We start from the raw sequence: 12,418 nt of genomic DNA, 5'->3' as shown, positions 1-12,418 counted from the left end.
ATTGGAGACAGGAGGGAATTTGGACGCCCGGGTCAAGTGGGTAAGGGCAGGGAGGACTCCGCAGCCGTCAGGCCCGGACGCAGGCAGGGTGCAGAGCAGACCTCGGGCTCAGACAGCAACAGGCGGCCTTATAAGGAGCTCCCGGGGCCTCCTCACAGCTCCCAGAATAGCCTCCTGGCTTGGCCTTTGGACGGGCTGGCGCCAGGGTCCCAAGGAGAGTGCTGGGGAGGCCAGACCAGAGGCTGGTCCAGCGCAGACTGGCTTTTCCTCCTGGGGGCCGCGGGGAGGGAGGGGAGGGAGGGGAGAGGGGGGCAGGCGCCGCAGGCCCGCAGATGCAGACGTGGGCTATTGTCCCGGCCCCGCCTGGGCCGGTCACTGCCCACCGGGCACTGCTTGGTGCAGACGGGGCCAGACCAGGGCCTCTGAGCCTCTTCCGAGCCATGGTCCCTCTGGCCGTCTGGAGAAGCGTGTTTGCTCTCAGAACGCTGTTTTAAAATGCATAAAACCAAACACAAAGGATTATAAAGCAGTCGTGTTGACACACAGCCTCGGCACATCTCGCGGTGTGTGCTTCCCCACCGGGGCACTAGATAGCAGTGTCCAGCTGCGTCCAGAAGCCACCGCCACGTTCGCGCGTCCAGTGTCACAAACCCCGGGTCCCGCCCAGGAACCCCGGTGAGGGACCCCCGGCGGGCTGGGGTCTCGAGTTTTCAGATCTGACACCTCGAAGGGCTTTGTCACATAAAAGACTCAAACCCACGTCCTGTCTGTCTACCTGTTTCCACCTGCACACACGCTCACACTCACATTTGCACCAACACAGGCTTGAACATGCTGGTGTTCACTCACACACACTCACACCCTCCCCCTGCCCTGACGCCACCCCTCCCGCTCAAGCCCTGGTGCCCCTCCCTGTCTTCTGTGCCCATGAAAGGCCAGCCGTCTGGTGCCCTCTGACCCTGGCCTGACTCAGAAACGAGTCATCGACAGCCCCGCTTGCCCTCCCACCCAAGGAAGGCCGCCCAGTGCCCGGGATCTGCAGGACGTCGGGCCACTTCCTGTCCAGCTGGCCACTGGCCATTCGGGACAGGGGGGCAGTGACTCTACCTCAGGATAGGAGGGACCCCAAATCCCGGAGCCCAGCCTTGGAGAAGTGTCAGGGCGCACACAGACCCTGAGGGGGTCCCAGAGCACAGGTTATACTGGGCAGGAGCCGGGGGGGTGGGCAAAGGTGAGGCTTGAGGGGCACAGGGGTGAGGGTAGGAGGGGCTGGGGTGGGGCTGGAGGGGACCCTCCTCCCCTCCTCTGAAACCCCCAAGGCAGACCCAGGCCTCAACCCAGAGCCCAGAAGGGGCCTCTCCTCCCGTCCAAGCCATCCAGATCCCTGTGCTCACATCTGCCCTGAGGCGGGGCTCCCTCGGAGAGCTCAGGCCCTGCACGCCATTGGTGGAGGTCAGCAGCTGGTGGCCACTTGGAGGCCACGGTGACCGAAGGAGGGGCTGAGAGGCTCCCTGGGCCCCAGGGCTCTGGCATCCCTGAACGAGACCCAAGGGAACGCAGTGTTTCTGGGCAGGTGTGTGGTGGAAGGGGTCCCCCCATTAGATAGCAGTGGTCTCCAGGGAGGGGCGGCAGCCCTGCGCCTGCCCCCAGCTTGGTCCCCCTCTGCGCCCGGCCCCCCACTCTTCTGTAGGGGGCCTGGGCCAGCTGTGAGTCAGGGAGGATGGTTGTGGTCTGGGGTGGGGGGACGGAGGCGCCCACCAGGTGATGCCCCAGCAGGCCAGAGGGTGGCCCAGGCCCCTCTGTGGGACGTGCCTTGGGTGTGGGCACCTGGGGACCAACGCCTCCAGGCAAAGCCCGCCAGGCCGCCACTGTGGGCAGGGATCTGGGTGAGGGGCTGGGCCACGTGGGGGCCCAGCGTCCTGGGAGCTGGATAAGAGCTGGTCGCAGGCTGGTGCCGGCCGCTCGGAGATGCCGTCCCGCGTCCCCAAGAGCCCGGGGCGACCCGGATGATGCCAGCCCAGGCCAGAGGCCGCTGCAGGGGGCAGGAAGCTTGCTCCAGAGAGAGGTGGGCAGCCTGGACTTGGGAAGGGGCTCGGGGTGTGGGTGATGGGAGATTATGGGCAGCAGGGAGCGGGAGGCCCCTCGAGAGGAGGCCTGAAGCCCGGGGGTGAGGGCAGCAGCGGCCGCCACCCAAACCTGGGAAATGTTCCGCTTCACGCAGGGGCCTGGGAGCTTCTGAAGCGGGAAGGGGCACTGTGGCCCCCAGGGGACTGTCCGCAGGGGCCCCGCCCTGGGCGGCGAGCCTCCAGAACCGGCCCCTGGAAGCACCCACGGGCAGTGGGCTGCCTCGGAGGCTGTGGGGAGTCCCCTGGCCCCCACCAGGACATGCCCCCTCTGGTGGGTTTCTCTCCGGGCCAGCCTGAAACAAGGGTCTGGTGACCATGGCCCCAGCCCCACCCTGGGCGCCCTCAGCCTGATCTGAAGGGCTGGGCTTGGCCTCCGTCTCAATGCGTCCATTTCCTCCGCAGCTGGGGGACCCGAGAGATGGGGGTGGGGACACAGCGGCCACCCCAGGTCCCATCTGGAGGCGGATAGCGCTATCAAAGGCTCAGGGTGGCAGCGTCCGGGCTACAGCAGGTCCCCTTGAACTGAAGCCAAGCCACACGAGTGGGACAGGAGCTGCTTTTTCATGGCCGTGACCCGCGGGCAGGGGGCCTGTCCTCCCCCCCTCCCCCCGGGATGCTTTCCCAAACTAGGTCCTCAGGTGCCAAGTAAGAGAAGAGAGCTTCTCCCGGTGAGCACGCGCACCCGCCCCCGACGTTTCGTCTTCTGCGCGTCCCTCTGGTGGTGGGTATATAAGGCAGCAGCAACAACGGGGGGGCGGTCCCCTCGAGGGAGCCTGGGCCTCCCTGGGGCTGGGTAGAAACGCAGCACCTGGGGTCCCACCCCGATCTGCTGAGCCAGACTCTGCTCTTGACAGAGAGCTGGGGCCCGCGCGCCCAAGGATGGACACCCGGGAAGCGTCCAGCGGCACTGCCGCCTCGGCGCAGGGACGCCCACGCACGCCCATGCCGGCTCTTTCCCCAGCCCGCCTTCTCCGAGCTTGGCAGACCTGAGGGCGCATCCCAGCGGGAGTGCCAGCCCCGCCTGCTCCCCATGTTGCATTTCTAGCTGCACCCAGGGGTGCGGCGGCCTCTCAGCGCAGCCCGAGGGCGTGGATACAGGAGCTCCACTTCTGTGTCTGGATCCAAGAACAGCTGGCTTCACACTGAGAATCAAAGGACAGGGCAGGGCAGAGGGGCTGCATGGAGAATGTGGGCACAAAGATGGACGTCTTCACTGCCCCCGTGGCTCCGGATACCGAGAGAGAGGAGGCCCCGAGGCCGCAGTCACGGCTGGAAACCACGGGGCCACCCGGCCGCCAGCACCCGCGCCTGCCACAGCTTCAGGTGGTCACACTTTTCCTCTTTGCTGACATTTCCCCTCGTTTCCATGAGGTTGAGGCGTCCTTAGTGTTGACAATCATCCCGTCTGTCACCTACCTTTTGCTTTGTTTATGGGGTCTTTTTTCATAAAAATGCAACCTCTGCTGTCCTCCGGTTCACCCTTCTGCTCCTTCCTGGCCTGTGTGGGTGTGTCCCGGCTTGGGGAGCTGTTCCTACTCCAGGGTCAAAACCCGGCTCTTCCCAGTTCCCTTCTGCTGCTCACGTCATTGGTTTCACATATTTTTTGAGTGATGTGAGGATGGTCTGACTCCACATATAATTATTCCATTCTTCCATCCTCTCTCCTTATTTGAGATGTCCCTCCCCCCGTGTACAGAATTCCCACAGATGCAGGAAACTTCTTCTGCGTCCTCGGTTCTGTCCCATCGAGTTATTTCTTTATTCCTGTAACCAAAAGTCCCTGTTTATTTACTCTGGTTTTCTTGTGTGTCCAGATGTCTATTAAGACAACTTCCTCTTCTTAGTTGGTTTGTTGTTGTTGTTTTGGGGTTTTTTTTTTTAAATAGGCTTTCAGGGAAGTTTTAGGTTCACTGCAAAATTGTGCAGAAGGTCTGGAGGTTCTCCATAGACTTCGAGCTCCCACACCCACATAGTTTACCCAATTATCAATGTCCCCCACCAGAGTGCAGTGTTTACAGTCAATGAACTTATATCGACACATCGTAACCACTCAGAGTCCTTAGTTTACATCAGGTTCACTCTTTATTTTTATGGCAATGACTTTTTATTTTATTTTATTTTATACACCTTTATTGGAGTATAATTGCTTCACAATGCTGTGTTAGTTTCTGCTGTATAACAAAGTGAATCAGCTCTATGCATACATATATCCCCATATCTCCTCCCTCTTGGGTCTCCCTCCCACCCTCCCTATCCCACCCCTCTGGTGGTCACAAAGCACCGAGCCGATCTCCCTGTGCTATGCAGCTGCTTCCCACTAGCTATCTCTTTTACATTCGGTAGTGTATATATGTGGATGCTACTCTCACTTCGCACCAGCTTCCCCTTCCCCACCCACTGTGTCCTCAAGTCCCTTCTCTATGTCTATGTCTTTATTCCTGTCTTGCCACTAGGTTCATCAGTACCATTTTTTTTTTAAATTCCATATATATGTGTTAGCGTACGGTATTTGTTTTTCTCTTTCTGACTTACTTCGCTCTGTATGACAGACTCTAGGTCCATCCACCTCACTACAAATAACTCAATTTCGTTTCTTTTTGCGGCTGAGTAATATTCCACTGTATATATGTGCCACATCTTCTTTATCCATTCATCCGATGATGGACACTTAGGTTGCTTCCATCTCCTGGCTATTGTAAATAGAGCTGCAATGAGCATTTTGGTACATGACTCTTTTTGAATTATGGTTTTCTCAGGGTATATGCCCAGTAGTGGGATTGCTGGGTCGTATGGTAGTTCTATTTGTAGTTTTTTAAGGAACCTCCATACTGTTCTCCATAGTGGCTGTAGCAATTCACATTCCCACCAACAGTGCAGGGTGTTGTACATTCTGTGGGTTTTGACAAGTGTACAATGACATGTATCTACCCTTATGGGATCCCACAGGACAGTTTCACTGCCCTAAAAATACCCTGCACCCCACCTGTGCATCCCTCCCCCCCCAGCCCTGTGGCAGCCCCTGACCTTTTCACTGTCTCATAGATACGCCTTTTCCAGAAAGTCATAGAATGAAATCATATAGTGTGTAGCCTTTGCAGATTGGCTTGTTTCACTTAATAATATACATTCAAGTTTTCTCCACGTCTTTTCATGGCCTGATAACTCATTTCTTTTTAGCACTGAATAATATTTCATTGTCGGGATGGACCACAGTTTATTTACCCATTTACCTACTGAAAGACATCTTGGTTGGCTCCTAGCTTTGAGAATTGTGAATAAAGCTGCTGTAAATATCCTTGTGTATGAACATAGCTTTCGACTCTTTGGGATAAATACCATGGGGCACGATTGCTGAATTCTATACTGAGTGTGTTTAGGTTTATAGGAAACCACCAAACTGTCTTCCAAAGCGGCTGCACCATTCTGCGTCCCCACCAGCAGGGATGAGGGTTCCTGTTGCTCCACAGCCTCTCCAGCATTTGATGTTGTCTGTGTTCTGGACGTCCTAAGAGGTGTGTAGTGGTAACTTATCATTGTTTTAATTTAATTTGGTTTCGTTTCCCTGATGACTGCTGATGTGGGGCGCCTTTCCATACGCTGATTAGGCATGTGTGTATCTTCTCTGCTGATATGTCTGTTCATGTCTTTCGTCCATTTTGTTAATCTCATTGTTGAGTTTCAAGTGTTCTTAGTATATTTGGGGTAACAGTCCTGTATCTGATACACGTTTTGCAAAGTTTTTCTCCCAGTCTGTGGTTTGTCTTCTCATTCTCTTAACAGTGTCTTTTGGAGAACAGCAGTTTTTCATTTTAAGGAGGTCCCACTTGTCAATTCTTTCATTAATTATCCCTATGGTGTTGTATCTAAAAAGTCATTGCCAAATCCAAGGTCATCAAGAGTTTCTCCCATGTTATCTTCTAGGAGATTCATAGTTTTGCATTTTACATTTAGGTCTGTGATCCGCTGTGAGTTGATTTCTGTGAAGGACGTAAGGTGTGAGTCTAGATATAGTGACTTCTGGTGGTTCCAGCGCCATTGGTTGAAAAGTCTGCCTTTGCTTCTTGGTTTTGCCTTTGCTCCTTTGTCAAGGATCAGGTGACTCTATCCGTGCAGGGCTCTCTGCTCTGCTCCACTGCTCTATTTGTCCGTCTCTCCCCCAATGCCACACTGTCTTGATTACCATAGCTTTGGAGTAGGTCTTGAAGTCAGATACTGTCACTCCTCCAACTTCGTTCTTCCCCTTCAGTATTGAGTTGCCTTCCTCGTTACTTTTCAGAACTGTCTTGGTTCTTCTTATGCATACACTTAGTGTCTCTAATTGTCGGGTTCCATCAAAAATTGGGGGGAATTTGGCTAAGGTGTGGGGGAATTATTGCTTTTAATGTATGAATCAGTATTGGGAGAGCTGATATCTCTGTAGTTGGAGTCCTGGGCTGTGGAGCAAAGTCCTCTGCTGTCCTGACCGCCACCCTCCCTGACAGGAACGAGCCAGCAAGGGGACCTTGCAGAGTGGTCTTTGGGGGGAGTACTGCGGCCAGTGCTCTGAGCTGACGGGGGAAGCCCCCAATCTGGACGGGACCCAGAGCTGCAGATCAGTTAGGAGCACCAGTATCCTTGGGGGCAGGACCCTTGCTCTGTTCCCGGTCCCACCGGGGGTTGGAGGAGTGGGTGCGCAGGGCCTCTGATAGGGTCTGCAGCCTGAGGCTGGGCTCGTTCAGATGGGCTGGTGCAAAGCCTTCCCGCCAAGTTTCCTGGAGACTCTAAGCCTCCTGGGGCACCTTGCAGCCCCGGAAGGAACCCCTCTGCTTGATCTGATGCTTCTTGCCTCCAGGGCTTGGGGGGCCGACTCCTACCTGCTCCATGGTCGGAAGCAAGTCTCAGAGGAGCCGCGGCCCGCGAGGTGTCACCCTGCTCTTCCATCGTTTCGTTGTTTGCCTCTGTCTCTGGGGTGGACCAGGGCTTCTGTGGCCGACTGAGCAGCTGACAGACATCTATTTATTTTGGCAGAAAGGATTTTTCAGGAAATGAGAAGTGGACAAGGTTGTTTAGTCTTGTCCTGCTGGCTCTGGGAAAGGCCAGGGTGCTGGGCCACAAAGCGGGGGTCAGGAGCAGACAGGAAGGGGGCTCCCCGGTGTGGGGGGGTCCTCATCCTGCGCGGGACCCCGTCTCTCACCCCAGGGCACTCAGCCAGCTCCACCTGCGCCGACACACCCTGGAAGCCGGTGGTCTGGCCACTTTCAGCATCTGAAGCAGATGGAGCACGGGCTGCCCCGCCTGCCCCGCTGCGCCCTGCACACCTGTGTTCTGTCACTCAGCCTGGAACGTCCCCTCAGCCACCTCCTCCTGCGGACACGCTGAAGGTGTGTGCGTGTGCAGATGTGTGCAGGTGTGTGCAAGTGCATGCACAGGTGTGCGTGCACACGTTCACATCTGTGCAGGCTTGTGTGATTGTGTGTCAGCGTGAGAACGTGTGTGATTGCGTGTGAGCATCTGTGCAGGTGCATGCAGGTGTGTATATGTGTGTGTGTGTGTTCGCGTGCTCATGCGTGGTCCTGCAGCAGCTCCATCACCAGGACAGAGCTCAGCATCTCCAGCCAAGGCAATGCTGGAGGCCCGGACCTTCCTGGAAGAGGCTGGTTCCCCTTGAGCAGCCCTTTGGCCACAGCCAGGTTTGGCCAGGTTGCTCTCCCCTTTCAGGACCCTGTGCTCCCCACCTGGGGACAAGCAGGTGCAGGATGTGATGCCGGCTGCGATCAGGGACCCAGGTGTGCACTTGAGTTTACAGCCAGGCGGGTGTCCTGAGCCCAGCCCCCCGGGGTCAGGGAGGAAGCTGGTCCACGGGGGTCAGGGGTTGTCGCGAGGTCGGTCCTGGCGCCACCCGTCTCTCCTCTGGCGCTGGCCTGACCAAAACAGGTCAGCAGTTACTTTTCTCACATAAGAGTCAGGTGGGCCTTTCTCTGAGCAGCCTGACCGTCCCCTCATGCTGTCACCTTTAGTTTAGAAGAATTCGAGCAAAACGTGTGTCTCCAGTCCAGAGGGGAGAGGCGCTCAGTGACCCAGTCACCCCAACGAAGACTACAAACCGGGGCTCAAACCACGGACGTGGGTCCCTGGCAGCCCTCTGTCTGCGTGGGGCGAGGCCTCGGCAGCTCCTGGGTCCCGGGCTGGGGCGTCCTCCTTCCTCCCGAGGACCCTGGTGACAGCGTTTAGCGCCCCCTGGATAATCCCAGATGAACGCATCTCGAGGGCCTTTGCTTAGCCAGGACTCTATAAGGTCACGGGACCAGGGATTGAAGGTGGATACTGGGGGGCGGGGGGCAGTTTTCAGCCCACCACAGGCTGAGGACCAGAAAGCTTTCTCCTAAGCACCTTGCTGCCTGCAGACCGCAGGCCCCTTTGCAGAGGGAGGGGTGAGGCTGCCTGAAGGAGGGGGCTCGGCTAGAGGGGCGCTGGGGCTGCTCAGCCCTCCCTCAAGGGCCAGATCCCTGCCCGCTGTGCTTCATCCCTTTTCACCAGCCCAGTCGCACGAGGCAGGCGGGTTTATCCTCAGATGACCCCAGCCCGGCCCAGGTCCTGAGGGCGCCCACCGCCGGCCTGCAGAGACGCTGCCCTCTGAGAGCGCGGCCCCCGGGGCCCTCGCTCCCCATGGACATTGGGATGCTGGAAAGCTCGATTTTGCAATTTTCCTGCGATGTTTACAAGAGCCTCTTCCCGTTGCCCCAGCCTGCTGTAAACACACAGGCCCGGCTCTCCGCTGCGGAATTGCGGTTTGGTGGCCGGTTCCAACAATGCGCTCCCAGCCCCGTGGTTATCCGCCTCTCCGGGAAGGCGTTGGATCCGCATGGAGGGCAGCGTGGCAGCGCGCAGGACCCCCCTTCCAGCCCTGCCGCCCCTCCCGCCGAGCCCTGGTGGCTGGGGGACGTTCTGTCCTGCCGGCCTGGCAGCATCTCGGGTCGCACTCGGGTCCCGCTCCCTCCAAGCCCCAGCCCAGGGCAGGGCCGTTCAGCGGGCAGCAGGCGGGGATGGGGCACGGCAAGCCTGATTTCACAGAGACTGAAGCTCTGCTGGGGCTTGTGGGGCCGTGCGTGCGCGTGAGTGTGCACGTGTGTGTGCACGTGCCTACGCACCAATGTCCTCGAGGAATGGATTCCGCACCTGCCAGTGTGCACAGACGTCCATCTTTTTGTGTATTTGTGCATGTACGTGTTCTTGGGGTGTGTGTGCAGGTGAGTGCCCGTGTGTTCCTGCTGTGTGTGTGCATGTGTGCGCAGCTCCATCTTCCTCTGGTGCCCTGAGGGGAAGGTGGCGACGGGGTGGTGGCTGGGGTTAGCTGGGTGTCAGGAAGCCCTGCAGGGAGCCAGTGCTGGGGAGACTGCCCAGGGCCCCTTTGTCCAGAATGAATGTCAAACGTCAAACACAGCCCCAAGGGAAATGGTTCCCACACCTGATCCTGTGCTGAGAGCGAGGATGGAGTGGGGCCCGGGAGCCATGACGGGAAGCAGCAAGGCGCCTCTGTGCGCTTGGGGCAGCTGTGGCTACCCCAGGAGCCGAGTGCACCGGCTGTCTGGCCACCCGGCTCTCCTACTTGTCACCTCAGAGTCTGAGGGCCCCCGTCATGCCAGGCCCTGCCCCTGGGCCCACTCGGGAGCCGTGACGCTGGCTGCGGGCACGGGCCACTCCCTCTGCAGGGGAGCATTTCCAGGCCAAGATGGTCACAGATATGATCATTTCCGGTCATTGCTCAGAGCGGCCAGAAGGATTAGAAGCGGATGCTTTAAATTAGCTTTGGCTGAGGCCAAGCCCCAGGGTCTGCAGACCAGCCTGGATCTGTTCTCCCCAACGGCCTCACGGAGATCGGGGCACAGCGAGGACGTGGCCTTGCCCCTGCCCTACACCTGCCGTCCCCCTGCGGCCCCCAGAGTCTCCCCTCCTCAATTGCCGGCCTGACCGTGGGCTGCCCTGGGACCATCAGAGCCCCTCGCCCCCAGGGGTGGCGTAGAGCTAGCGTCCCCTCTTCCACACGAGGACATCTGCCCTCGGGTCCCCAGGTGTCTCCTCGCTGCTGAGAAGCCGGCAGGGAGGGAGTCCAGTGGGGCTCAGGCCCACATCGGGCGGGGAGGGATGGGGCAGGGAGGAACCTGCAGGGGAGGGGGCCACACAGACAGGGCAAATTCAGGAGCCTGGCTACACACAGGTTGAGCAAAGAGCACACGTGTGGAGGCTTCTGGGACCTGGCTTCTCTCTGGTAAAGGGAAGAGTCCAGTGCAAAGGAGGGGGTCTGGGCAAGCTGTGGGTTCGAACCTGGGAAGAAAATGCTACAGACACGGGCACGTATTGAAAAGACAGAGAGACCAGCCTGAAGGAACTCCCACTGAGACAAATTCGAGCATCAGAAGAAACAAATAAAAACAGTAACAGACGAGAGCCCATTACATGGAATGAGAATGTAGTGGCATAAACAGATTTAATTATTAATAAATAGGGAAGAGAGAAAATTCCTCCCTACAGTGGAATTCCAGCTGACGAACGATGGGCCTAGAAATTCACTGTTTGGTTTATATCGCATTTATAGTGATGAGTTCAGGCTGTGAGAACGTTGGAAGATGCTGACCACCATGGAAGTGAACTGAACCCACCCCACGTGTTCCCACAAAGCCTGCACGAATTACAGAGAGGAGCCACCTTTCCAGGGCCATGGTCCCCAGGTGGCCAGGGCTGCCGCCCCAGGAGTGACATGGGGACACATCCACAGCCCGTGGACAGGACAGGATACACCCAGATGAGCTGCTACCCCAGGGTTAGCCCGGGTCTAGTCTGGGAAGTGTCAGAAAACCCAAATTGGGGACTTTTCACTCTTCAGCAATGTCAAAGTCATGGGAGCCCAGGGAGGACTGGGGACGTTCCTGACTGAGGGAGGACAGAGGCACGGTCACTGGGCGCACGTGAACCCAGGGTGGGTTGTCACGCTGTAAACGACGCTACCGGGACAATTAGCAAAACAGAAATGGGTCTCTGGGTGAAGGAGAATCTGGTACTATTCTTGCAACTTTTCAACATGTTTGACATTGCTTCGAAATAAAAATAAAAATCTGAAGAAAAGGCAGTTGCTCTGGCGTCCAGGTTCCAGGGCCTGGAACCGTCTGATCGTTCCTGCACCCGCCCGGCCCTCAGGAAGCAGGCCCCCAGGGTCCAGAGGGCGGCAGGGCTGGGGCCCCCTCCCCGGGCCTCTGCAGGAGGAGGGAGGGGGGAGACGGAGCAGCTCTGGTGGCAGGGACGCAGCAGGGGACTCGGAGCCCAGGGGGTGGCCCGGTGGGGAGCCAACTCCAGTGCCCACTGCCACTCCGCAGCCCAGATGGAGGGCAGGGGGCACTGAGCGCATGCCCTAGCCCCGGGCCTCCTGTGCTCCTGTCCCACCGCCACGGAAGCCCGCCGTGGACACCCACCCACCTGGGGTCCTGCTCTCACACACACACATAAACATACCCACGAACTCACAGGCATACACATGCACAAACACACACGCATTTCCCTTGCAGGTAAGGCTGGCATGATGCCCTGGAGAGACGTCCAAAATGCAGTCCCATCTCCAGGGTGTGGAACTGTATGCGGTTTTGATTTTCTATGATTTGCTTGTTGGCATTTTCTAAAGTGAACACACAATATTTTGTGGTGAGAATATCTAAATAATATTCTTTAGAAATAGAAAGGAGGTGAAAGATCAGGTAACAGGGCACTCTCAGTGTGCTTTGCAGACGTTTATTTAAAACACAACCTCGGAACACCCTGGTGCTGTGCCTCAGACAGTCTTGGACTTGAAACATCCTGCGCGGGATTTTCAGTCTCTGGGAGGCTGACTGCAGGCCAGGCTACCGGCCGTCCTGACCCTCCTTCCTTGCCTTCCTGGGCCGCGTCCCATTTCACCCCCAAGGCCAGGTCCCAACACGCGTCCTGCAGGGCCAGCCAGACAGGGCCACTCCAGGTGAAGGACATGGGAGCCACGGCTCCCAAAGCCAAGGGGCAGGTGGGACGGAGGTGACACCTCGCACCTGCACGGTGAGTGGAGTGAAGGCCCCGCGCTGCGGCGGGGCTGACACGCCATCAGCTAGACACCAACTGGGGTTTGAGCTGGAGGTCGGGGAAGTGAGGGCACAAAGAACAAGTTTTCAACTACACATATAAAACATGTACCTACACACGTACACTCACACATCTGAGGTTTTAAGTGCGTAAATCTGATCACGTCCATGATTTTTCACAACAGTGTTTCCCGACCTGAATGGAGGACTGAGGAG

At 57.6% G+C, this 12,418-nt stretch overlaps 1 long non-coding RNA gene across 1 annotated transcript; it reads right to left on the bottom strand.

Annotated features, from left to right (window-relative positions):
- Positions 1 to 278: 278 nt before the first annotated feature.
- LOC132520748 (uncharacterized) lies at positions 279 to 3,374 on the bottom strand. Its single transcript, XR_009540610.1, has 3 exons — positions 3,113 to 3,374; positions 1,395 to 1,535; positions 279 to 485 (listed from the first exon to the last, which is right to left on the bottom strand). It is a non-coding gene; the product is annotated as an uncharacterized LOC132520748 (long non-coding RNA).
- Positions 3,375 to 12,418: the final 9,044 nt, after the last annotated feature.

Source organism: Lagenorhynchus albirostris, chromosome 5 (assembly GCF_949774975.1).
Source record: "Lagenorhynchus albirostris chromosome 5, mLagAlb1.1, whole genome shotgun sequence".
NCBI classification, from domain to species: domain Eukaryota; kingdom Metazoa; phylum Chordata; class Mammalia; order Artiodactyla; family Delphinidae; genus Lagenorhynchus; species Lagenorhynchus albirostris.
This window is presented reverse-complemented; position numbering and strand designations above follow the sequence as displayed.